Raw genomic sequence first — 12,780 nt, 5'->3', positions numbered from 1 at the left:
GAATAGGGCCTGAAGCAATCCTGCGCTTTTGCGGCCAGCTCCCACTAAAGCGAGTTGACAAATGGAGCTCAGGGTCACTGCAATTCACAAACCTGCAGAGTTATAAATGGTAACTCTCGTCCACAAATATATTGAGGGAAGGCAACGAAGAGGATTTGAAAGCAAGGCAGAATTGCAGGAAACAGATTTCAGGAGGTAGATTCGAATCGCCTTGAAAGCACATGAAAAGCGGCAAAACGTCGACAATGATGCCCTTGGCCAAAAAGGGCGTATGCGTTTTTTCCTGAATATATTCAGGAAAAAACGCATACGCCCTTTTTGGCCAACCAAGCAAGCTGGAAAGGCAAATCAGCGCTACAAAGAAGGCTCGCTTCCCGTCGGTCAAAAGGGCCATGCTGAAAAAAGTGTAAAAACCAGAAATGCAGGACAGGCCATGGAGAAATGGGAGCCTTGCTACGCTGATGGGCGGGTTGTAAATGGCCAACAGCCACTCTGGAGAAGTGTACGGTGTGTCCTGAAACATCTAAAAAACACAGCTTAGAGAGCATAGGGCACTTCCGCTCATGGGCGTATAAATTGGGAAAACTAAAAATCAGCAAGACACAGGCACCCCAAGGTTTAGGGCTGCTCTGTTGACAAGAACCTCCACTTCATTACACTTTAAATATCCCAGGAAAGAGAAAAACGGATAAAGAAGTTGTGGTCCTTATGTACAATGGAATATCACTCAGCCATGAAATCAATGTCATGAGGCTAGTAGCAGCATGATGAGTGGATTTAGGTACGACGATTCTAAGTGAAATAAGTCACACAGAAAAAGACACTTATCATAAGATATCACTTATAGAGGGAATGTAAATACCGCTACACTTGAACTGAATTACAAAACAGAACAGAGTCACACGTTTAGAAAACACACTATGGCTGCTTAACGGGAAAGGTGAGGTGGGGTGATGCATAAAACAAGGGTTTCAAATTAGCTCAGATACCGTTCCATAAACCCAATATGTAATAGACAAGACCTACTCCTTGCTCAGTGAACTGGACTCAACACCCCCTATTCACCGCACAAGAATATATCTGACTAGTAAGAAACTTAAAACCTATGTATTGATATCTCTCTGTAAGTGAGTCAAGTGGGTGTAAAGCGGCATACACACAGCAGTGAAAAGCAGCTAAACCCCACTATAAACATCAATTACTTTTAAAAACCCGTGAAACAAAGACAGTGAAAGAGAGAGAAATGCTTACAAAATTCGTTCAGGGGCTGTGATGCAACCTGGATTGACCATACCTAGACCCACAGCTGGGTGAGACATAAGGGTGGACACTCTTTGGGCTGAGAGGTTTGGTGAGGTTGGGTGAGCAAACGCAGACCCTTTCAAGTAATACTGCATGGTACCCATCCCATGGGTCCCAAAACTCCAGGTTCAAGGGCACCTTCCTACATCGAAAACTTGCATGAGAAACCCAGAAGATGGTACACCATGCGATCGGGAAAGGTTTCTAAAACGCACCTCGTTTCTCATGTCCTTGTGCTTGGGTTCGCCATTCCAGCCGCTTTACCAGCAATCTCCCTACTTGAAGGATCAGCACCTTTAACCTCCGGTTCCAAAAAGGTTGCAATTTGTCCTGAGGATGAACGGGAAGAGGGGGAACCAATGAGAGACTAGCTCTAGGTGTTGGGACAGGCACAGGTCACTCTATTTTCCCATCAGGAAGAAGAAATAACCACAGGCTCAGCCTGCCCCCCGGAACCAGAATAGGGCCTGAAGCAATCCTGCGCTTTTGCGGCCAGCTCCCACTAAAGCGAGTTGACAAATGGAGCTCAGGGTCACTGCAATTCACAAACCTGCAGAGTTATAAATGGTAACTCTCGTCCACAAATATATTGAGGGAAGGCAACGAAGAGGATTTGAAAGCAAGGCAGAATTGCAGGAAACAGATTTCAGGAGGTAGATTCGAATCGCCTTGAAAGCATATGAAAAGCGGCAAAACGTCGACAATGATGCCCTTGGCCAAAAAGGGCGTATGCGTTTTTTCCTGAATATATTCAGGAAAAAACGCATACGCCCTTTTTGGCCAACCAAGCAAGCTGGAAAGGCAAATCAGCGCTACAAAGAAGGCTCGCTTCCCGTCGGTCAAAAGGGCCATGCTGAAAAAAGTGTAAAAACCAGAAATGCAGGACAGGCCATGGAGAAATGGGAGCCTTGCTACGCTGATGGGCGGGTTGTAAATGGCCAACAGCCACTCTGGAGAAGTGTACGGTGTGTCCTGAAACATCTAAAAAACACAGCTTAGAGAGCATAGGGCACTTCCGCTCATGGGCGTATAAATTGGGAAAACTAAAAATCAGCAAGACACAGGCACCCCAAGGTTTAGGGCTGCTCTGTTGACAAGAAGCTCCACTTCATTACACTTTAAATATCCCAGGAAAGTGAAAAACGGATAAAGAAGTTGTGGTCCTTATGTACAATGGAATATCACTCAGCCATGAAATCAATGTCATGAGGCTAGTAGCAGCATGATGAGTGGATTTAGGTACGACGATTCTAAGTGAAATAAGTCACACAGAAAAAGACACTTATCATAAGATATCACTTATAGAGGGAATGTAAAAACCGCTACACTTGAACTGAATTACAAAACAGAACAGAGTCACACGTTTAGAAAACACACTATGGCTGCTTAACGGGAAAGGTGAGGTGGGGTGATGCATAAAACAAGGGTTTCAAATTAGCTCAGATACCGTTCCATAAACCCAATATGTAATAGACAAGACCTACTCCTTGCTCAGTGAACTGGACTCAACACCCCCTATTCACCGCACAAGAATATATCTGACTAGTAAGAAACTTAAAACCTATGTATTGATATCTCTCTGTAAGTGAGTCAAGTGGGTGTAAAGCGGCATACACACAGCAGTGAAAAGCAGCTAAACCCCACTATAAACATCAATTACTTTTAAAAACCCGTGAAACAAAGACAGTGAAAGAGAGAGAAATGCTTACAAAATTCGTTCAGGGGCTGGGATGCAACCTGGATTGACCATACGTAGATCCACAGCTGGGTGAGACATAAGGGTGGACACTCTTGGGGCTGAGAGGTTTGGTGAGGTTGGGTGAGCAAACGCAGACCCTTTCAAGTAATACTGCATGGTACCCATCCCATGGGTCCCAAAACTCCAGGTTCAAGGGAACCTTCCTACATCGAAAACTTGCATGAGAAACCCAGAAGATGGTACACCATGCGATCGGGAAAGGTTTCTAAAACGCACCTCATTTCTCATCTCCTTGGGCTCGGGTTCGCCATTCCAGCCGCTTTACCAGCAATCTCCCTACTTGAAGGATCAGCACCTTTAACCTCCGGTTCCGAAAAGGTTGCAATTTGTCCTGAGGATGAACGGGAAGAGGGGGAACCAATGAGAGACTAGCTCTAGGTGTTGGGACAGGCACAGGTCACTCTATTTTCCCATCAGGAAGAAGAAATAACCACAGGCTCAGCCTGCCCCCCGGAAGCAGAATAGGGCCTGAAGCAATCCTGCGCTTTTGCGGCCAGCTCCCACTAAAGCGAGTTGACAAATGGAGCTCAGGGTCACTGCAATTCACAAACCTGCAGAGTTATAAATGGTAACTCTCGTCCACAAATATATTGAGGGAAGGCAACGAAGAGGATTTGAAAGCAAGGCAGAATTGCAGGAAACAGATTTCAGGAGGTAGATTCGAATCGCCTTGAAAGCACATGAAAAGCGGCAAAACGTCGACAATGGTGCCCTTGGCCAAAAAGGGCGTATGCGTTTTTTCCTGAATATATTCAGGAAAAAACGCATACGCCCTTTCTGGCCAACCAAGCAAGCTGGAAAGGCAAATCAGCGCTACAAAGAAGGCTCGCTTCCCGTCGGTCAAAAGGGCCATGCTGAAAAAAGTGTAAAAACCAGAAATGCAGGACAGGCCATGGAGAAATGGGAGCCTTGCTACGCTGATGGGCGGGTTGTAAATGGCCAACAGACACTCTGGAGAAGTGTACGGTGTGTCCTGAAACATCTAAAAAACACAGCTTAGAGAGCATAGGGCACTTCCGCTCATGGGCGTATAAATTGGGAAAACTAAAAATCACCAAGACACAGGCACCCCAAGGTTTAGGGCTGCTCTGTTGACAAGAACCTCCACTTCATTACACCTTAAATATCCCAGGAAAGAGAAAAACGGATAAAGAAGTTGTGGTCCTTATGTACAATGGAATATCCCTCAGCCATGAAATCAATGTCATGAGGCTAGTAGCAGCATGATGAGTGGATTTAGGTACGACGATTCTAAGTGAAATAAGTCACACAGAAAAAGACACTTATCATAAGATGTCACTTATAGAGGGAATGTAAAAACCGCTACACTTGAACTGAATTACAAAACAGAACAGAGTCACACGTTTAGAAAACACACTATGGCTGCTTAACGGGAAAGGTGAGGTGGGGTGATGCATAAAACAAGGGTTTCAAATTAGCTCAGATACCGTTCCATAAACCCAATATGTAATAGACAAGACCTACTCCTTGCTCAGTGAACTGGACTCAACACCCCCTATTCACCGCACAAGAATATATCTGACTAGTAAGAAACTTAAAACCTATGTACTGATATCTCTCTGTAAGTGAGTCAAGTGGGTGTAAAGCGGCATAAACACAGCAGTGAAAAGCAGCTAAACCCCATTATAAAAATCAATTACTTTTAAAAACCCGTGAAACAAAGACAGTGAAAGAGAGAGAAATACTTACAAAATTCGTTCAGGGGCTGTGATGCAACCTGGATTGACCATACCTAGACCCACAGCTGGGTGAGACATAAGGGTGGACACTCTTGGGGCTGAGAGTTCTGGTGAGGTTGGGTGAGCAAACGCAGACCCTTTCAAGTAATACTGCGTGGTACCCATCCCATGGGTCCCAAATCTCCAGGTTCAAGGGCACCTTCCTACATCGAAAACTTGCATGAGAAACCCAGAAGATGGTACACCATGCGATCGGGAAAGGTTTCTAAAACGCACCTCGTTTCTCATGTCCTTGTGCTTGGGTTCGCCATTCCAGCCGCTTTACCAGCAATCTCCCTACTTGAAGGATCAGCACCTTTAACCTCCGGTTCCAAAAAGGTTGCAATTTGTCCTGAGGATGAACGGGAAGAGGGGGAACCAATGAGAGACTAGCTCTAGGTGTTGGGACAGGCACAGGTCACTCTATTTTCCCATCAGGAAGAAGAAATAACCACAGGCTCAGCCTGCCCCCCGGAACCAGAATAGGGCCTGAAGCAATCCTGCGCTTTTGCGGCCAGCTCCCACTAAAGCGAGTTGACAAATGGAGCTCAGGGGCACTGCAATTCACAAACCTGCAGAGTTATAAATGGTAACTCTCGTCCACAAATATATTGAGGGAAGGCAACGAAGAGGATTTGAAAGCAAGGCAGAATTGCAGGAAACAGATTTCAGGAGGTAGATTCGAATCGCCTTGAAAGCACATGAAAAGCGGCAAAACGTCGACAATGATGCCCTTGGCAAAAAGGGCGTATGCGTTTTTTCCTGAATATATTCAGGAAAAAACGCATACGCACTTTTTGGCCAACCAAGCAAGCTGGAAAGGCAAATCAGCGCTACAAAGAAGGCTCGCTTCCCGTCGGTCAAAAGGGCCATGCTGAAAAAAGTGTAAAAACCAGAAATGCAGGACAGGCCATGGAGAAATGGGAGCCTTGCTACGCTGATGGGCGGGTTGTAAATGGCCAACAGCCACTCTGGAGAAGTGTACGGTGTGTCCTGAAACATCTAAAAAACACAGCTTAGAGAGCATAGGGCACTTCCGCTCATGGGCGTATAAATTGGGAAAACTAAAAATCAGCAAGACACAGGCACCCCAAGGTTTAGGGCTGCTCTGTTGACAAGAACCTCCACTTCATTACACTTTAAATATCCCAGGAAAGAGAAAAACGGATAAAGAAGTTGTGGTCCTTATGTACAATGGAATATCACTCAGCCATGAAATCAATGTCATGAGGCTAGTAGCAGCATGATGAGTGGATTTAGGTATGACGATTCTAAGTGAAATAAGTCACACAGAAAAAGACACTTATCATAAGATATCACTTATAGAGGGAATGTAAATACCGCTACACTTGAACTGAATTACAAAACAGAACAGAGTCACACGTTTAGAAAACACACTATGGCTGCTTAACGGGAAAGGTGAGGTGGGGTGATGCATAAAACAAGGGTTTCAAATTAGCTCAGATACCGTTCCATAAACCCAATATGTAATAGACAAGACCTACTCCTTGCTCAGTGAACTGGACTCAACAACCCCTATTCACCGCACAAGAATATATCTGACTAGTAAGAAACTTAAAACCTATGTATTGATATCTCTCTGTAAGTGAGTCAAGTGGGTGTAAAGCGGCATAAACACAGCAGTGAAAAGCAGCTAAACCCCACTATAAAAATCAATTACTTTTAAAAACCCGTGAAACAAAGACAGTGAAAGAGAGAGAAATGCTTACAAAATTCGTTCAGGGGCTGTGATGCAACCTGGATTGACCATACCTAGACCCACAGCTGGGTGAGACATAAGGGTGGACACTCTTTGGGCTGAGAGGTTTGGTGAGGTTGGGTGAGCAAACGCAGACCCTTTCAAGTAATACTGCATGGTACCCATCCCATGGGTCCCAAAACTCCAGGTTCAAGGGCACCTTCCTACATCGAAAACTTGCATGAGAAACCCAGAAGATGGTACACCATGCGATCGGGAAAGGTTTCTAAAACGCACCTCGTTTCTCATGTCCTTGTGCTTGGGTTCGCCATTCCAGCTGCTTTACCAGCAATCTCCCTACTTGAAGGATCAGCACCTTTAACCTCCGGTTCCAAAAAGGTTGCAATTTGTCCTGAGGATGAACGGGAAGAGGGGGAACCAATGAGAGACTAGCTCTAGGTGTTGGGACAGGCACAGGTCACTCTATTTTCCCATCAGGAAGAAGAAATAACCACAGGCTCAGCCTGCCCCCCGGAACCAGAATAGGGCCTGAAGCAATCCTGCGCTTTTGCGGCCAGCTCCCACTAAAGCGAGTTGACAAATGGAGCTCAGGGTCAGTGCAATTCACAAACCTGCAGAGTTATAAATGGTAACTCTCGTCCACAAATATATTGAGGGAAGGCAACGAAGAGGATTTGAAAGCAAGGCAGAATTGCAGGAAACAGATTTCAGGAGGTAGATTCGAATCGCCTTGAAAGCATATGAAAAGCGGCAAAACGTCGACAATGATGCCCTTGGCCAAAAAGGGCGTATGCGTTTTTTCCTGAATATATTCAGGAAAAAACGCATACGCCCTTTTTGGCCAACCAAGCAAGCTGGAAAGGCAAATCAGCGCTACAAAGAAGGCTCGCTTCCCGTCGGTCAAAAGGGCTATGCTGAAAAAAGTGTAAAAACCAGAAATGCAGGACAGGCCATGGAGAAATGGGAGCCTTGCTACGCTGATGGGCGGGTTGTAAATGGCCAACAGACACTCTGGAGAAGTGTACGGTGTGTCCTGAAACATCTAAAAAACACAGCTTAGAGAGCATAGGGCACTTCCGCTCATGGGCGTATAAATTGGGAAAACTAAAAATCAGCAAGACACAGGCACCCCAAGGTTTAGGGCTGCTCTGTTGACAAGAACCTCCACTTCATTACACTTTAAATATCCCAGGAAAGAGAAAAACGGATAAAGAAGTTGTGGTCCTTATGTACAATGGAATATCACTCAGCCATGAAATCAATGTCATGAGGCTAGTAGCAGCATGATGAGTGGATTTAGGTATGACGATTCTAAGTGAAATAAGTCACACAGAAAAAGACACTTATCATAAGATATCACTTATAGAGGGAATGTAAATACCGCTACACTTGAACTGAATTACAAAACAGAACAGAGTCACACGTTTAGAAAACACACTATGGCTGCTTAACGGGAAAGGTGAGGTGGGGTGATGCATAAAACAAGGGTTTCAAATTAGCTCAGATACCGTTCCATAAACCCAATATGTAATAGACAAGACCTACTCCTTGCTCAGTGAACTGGACTCAACAACCCCTATTCACCGCACAAGAATATATCTGACTAGTAAGAAACTTAAAACCTATGTATTGATATCTCTCTGTAAGTGAGTCAAGTGGGTGTAAAGCGGCATAAACACAGCAGTGAAAAGCAGCTAAACCCCACTATAAAAATCAATTACTTTTAAAAACCCGTGAAACAAAGACAGTGAAAGAGAGAGAAATGCTTACAAAATTCGTTCAGGGGCTGTGATGCAACCTGGATTGACCATACCTAGACCCACAGCTGGGTGAGACATAAGGGTGGACACTCTTTGGGCTGAGAGGTTTGGTGAGGTTGGGTGAGCAAACGCAGACCCTTTCAAGTAATACTGCATGGTACCCATCCCATGGGTCCCAAAACTCCAGGTTCAAGGGCACCTTCCTACATCGAAAACTTGCATGAGAAACCCAGAAGATGGTACACCATGCGATCGGGAAAGGTTTCTAAAACGCACCTCGTTTCTCATGTCCTTGTGCTTGGGTTCGCCATTCCAGCTGCTTTACCAGCAATCTCCCTACTTGAAGGATCAGCACCTTTAACCTCCGGTTCCAAAAAGGTTGCAATTTGTCCTGAGGATGAACGGGAAGAGGGGGAACCAATGAGAGACTAGCTCTAGGTGTTGGGACAGGCACAGGTCACTCTATTTTCCCATCAGGAAGAAGAAATAACCACAGGCTCAGCCTGCCCCCCGGAACCAGAATAGGGCCTGAAGCAATCCTGCGCTTTTGCGGCCAGCTCCCACTAAAGCGAGTTGACAAATGGAGCTCAGGGTCAGTGCAATTCACAAACCTGCAGAGTTATAAATGGTAACTCTCGTCCACAAATATATTGAGGGAAGGCAACGAAGAGGATTTGAAAGCAAGGCAGAATTGCAGGAAACAGATTTCAGGAGGTAGATTCGAATCGCCTTGAAAGCATATGAAAAGCGGCAAAACGTCGACAATGATGCCCTTGGCCAAAAAGGGCGTATGCGTTTTTTCCTGAATATATTCAGGAAAAAACGCATACGCCCTTTTTGGCCAACCAAGCAAGCTGGAAAGGCAAATCAGCGCTACAAAGAAGGCTCGCTTCCCGTCGGTCAAAAGGGCTATGCTGAAAAAAGTGTAAAAACCAGAAATGCAGGACAGGCCATGGAGAAATGGGAGCCTTGCTACGCTGATGGGCGGGTTGTAAATGGCCAACAGACACTCTGGAGAAGTGTACGGTGTGTCCTGAAACATCTAAAAAACACAGCTTAGAGAGCATAGGGCACTTCCGCTCATGGGCGTATAAATTGGGAAAACTAAAAATCAGCAAGACACAGGCACCCCAAGGTTTAGGGCTGCTCTGTTGACAAGAACCTCCACTTCATTACACTTTAAATATCCCAGGAAAGAGAAAAACGGATAAAGAAGTTGTGGTCCTTATGTACAATGGAATATCACTCAGCCATGAAATCAATGTCATGAGGCTAGTAGCAGCATGATGAGTGGATTTAGGTATGACGATTCTAAGTGAAATAAGTCACACAGAAAAAGACACTTATCATAAGATATCACTTATAGAGGGAATGTAAATACCGCTACACTTGAACTGAATTACAAAACAGAACAGAGTCACACGTTTAGAAAACACACTATGGCTGCTTAACGGGAAAGGTGAGGTGGGGTGATGCATAAAACAAGGGTTTCAAATTAGCTCAGATACCGTTCCATAAACCCAATATGTAATAGACAAGACCTACTCCTTGCTCAGTGAACTGGACTCAACAACCCCTATTCACCGCACAAGAATATATCTGACTAGTAAGAAACTTAAAACCTATGTATTGATATCTCTCTGTAAGTGAGTCAAGTGGGTGTAAAGCGGCATAAACACAGCAGTGAAAAGCAGCTAAACCCCACTATAAAAATCAATTACTTTTAAAAACCCGTGAAACAAAGACAGTGAAAGAGAGAGAAATGCTTACAAAATTCGTTCAGGGGCTGTGATGCAACCTGGATTGACCATACCTAGACCCACAGCTGGGTGAGACATAAGGGTGGACACTCTTTGGGCTGAGAGGTTTGGTGAGGTTGGGTGAGCAAACGCAGACCCTTTCAAGTAATACTGCATGGTACCCATCCCATGGGTCCCAAATCTCCAGGTTCAAGGGCACCTTCCTACATCGAAAACTTGCATGAGAAACCCAGAAGATGGTACACCATGCGATCGGGAAAGGTTTCTAAAACGCACCTCGTTTCTCATGTCCTTGTGCTTGGGTTCGCCATTCCAGCCGCTTTACCAGCAATCTCCCTACTTGAAGGATCAGCACCTTTAACCTCCGGTTCCAAAAAGGTTGCAATTTGTCCTGAGGATGAACGGGAAGAGGGGGAACCAATGAGAGACTAGCTCTAGGTGTTGGGACAGGCACAGGTCACTCTATTTTCCCATCAGGAAGAAGAAATAACCACAGGCTCAGCCTGCCCCCCGGAACCAGAATAGGGCCTGAAGCAATCCTGCGCTTTTGCGGCCAGCTCCCACTAAAGCGAGTTGACAAATGGAGCTCAGGGTCACTGCAATTCACAAACCTGCAGAGTTATAAATGGTAACTCTCGTCCACAAATATATTGAGGGAAGGCAACGAAGAGGATTTGAAAGCAAGGCAGAATTGCAGGAAACAGATTTCAGGAGGTAGATTCGAATCGCCTTGAAAGCACATGAAAAGCGGCAAAACGTCGACAATGATGCCCTTGGCAAAAAGGGCGTATGCGTTTTTTCCTGAATATATTCAGGAAAAAACGCATACGCACTTTTTGGCCAACCAAGCAAGCTGGAAAGGCAAATCAGCGCTACAAAGAAGGCTCGCTTCCCGTCGGTCAAAAGGGCCATGCTGAAAAAAGTGTAAAAACCAGAAATGCAGGACAGGCCATGGAGAAATGGGAGCCTTGCTACGCTGATGGGCGGGTTGTAAATGGCCAACAGCCACTCTGGAGAAGTGTACGGTGTGTCCTGAAACATCTAAAAAACACAGCTTAGAGAGCATAGGGCACTTCCGCTCATGGGCGTATAAATTGGGAAAACTAAAAATCAGCAAGACACAGGCACCCCAAGGTTTAGGGCTGCTCTGTTGACAAGAACCTCCACTTCATTACACTTTAAATATCCCAGGAAAGAGAAAAACGGATAAAGAAGTTGTGGTCCTTATGTACAATGGAATATCACTCAGCCATGAAATCAATGTCATGAGGCTAGTAGCAGCATGATGAGTGGATTTAGGTATGACGATTCTAAGTGAAATAAGTCACACAGAAAAAGACACTTATCATAAGATATCACTTATAGAGGGAATGTAAATACCGCTACACTTGAACTGAATTACAAAACAGAACAGAGTCACACGTTTAGAAAACACACTATGGCTGCTTAACGGGAAAGGTGAGGTGGGGTGATGCATAAAACAAGGGTTTCAAATTAGCTCAGATACCGTTCCATAAACCCAATATGTAATAGACAAGACCTACTCCTTGCTCAGTGAACTGGACTCAACAACCCCTATTCACCGCACAAGAATATATCTGACTAGTAAGAAACTTAAAACCTATGTATTGATATCTCTCTGTAAGTGAGTCAAGTGGGTGTAAAGCGGCATAAACACAGCAGTGAAAAGCAGCTAAACCCCACTATAAAAATCAATTACTTTTAAAAACCCGTGAAACAAAGACAGTGAAAGAGAGAGAAATGCTTACAAAATTCGTTCAGGGGCTGTGATGCAACCTGGATTGACCATACCTAGACCCACAGCTGGGTGAGACATAAGGGTGGACACTCTTTGGGCTGAGAGGTTTGGTGAGGTTGGGTGAGCAAACGCAGACCCTTTCAAGTAATACTGCATGGTACCCATCCCATGGGTCCCAAAACTCCAGGTTCAAGGGCACCTTCCTACATCGAAAACTTGCATGAGAAACCCAGAAGATGGTACACCATGCGATCGGGAAAGGTTTCTAAAACGCACCTCGTTTCTCATGTCCTTGTGCTTGGGTTCGCCATTCCAGCCGCTTTACCAGCAATCTCCCTACTTGAAGGATCAGCACCTTTAACCTCCGGTTCCAAAAAGGTTGCAATTTGTCCTGAGGATGAACGGGAAGAGGGGGAACCAATGAGAGACTAGCTCTAGGTGTTGGGACAGGCACAGGTCACTCTATTTTCCCATCAGGAAGAAGAAATAACCACAGGCTCAGCCTGCCCCCCGGAACCAGAATAGGGCCTGAAGCAATCCTGCGCTTTTGCGGCCAGCTCCCACTAAAGCGAGTTGACAAATGGAGCTCAGGGGCACTGCAATTCACAAACCTGCAGAGTTATAAATGGTAACTCTCGTCCACAAATATATTGAGGGAAGGCAACGAAGAGGATTTGAAAGCAAGGCAGAATTGCAGGAAACAGATTTCAGGAGGTAGATTCGAATCGCCTTGAAAGCATATGAAAAGCGGCAAAACGTCGACAATGATGCCCTTGGCCAAAAAGGGCGTATGCGTTTTTTCCTGAATATATTCAGGAAAAAACGCATACGCCCTTTTTGGCCAACCAAGCAAGCTGGAAAGGCAAATCAGCGCTACAAAGAAGGCTCGCTTCCCGTCGGTCAAAAGGGCTATGCTGAAAAAAGTGTAAAAACCAGAAATGCAGGACAGGCCATGGAGAAATGGGAGCCTTGCTACGCTGA

Source organism: Balaenoptera borealis, assembly GCF_965194805.1.
Source record: "Balaenoptera borealis genome assembly, chromosome: 5".
Classification (NCBI taxonomy): Eukaryota; Metazoa; Chordata; class Mammalia; order Artiodactyla; family Balaenopteridae; genus Balaenoptera; species Balaenoptera borealis.
Note: the sequence above shows the minus strand (reverse complement) of the source record.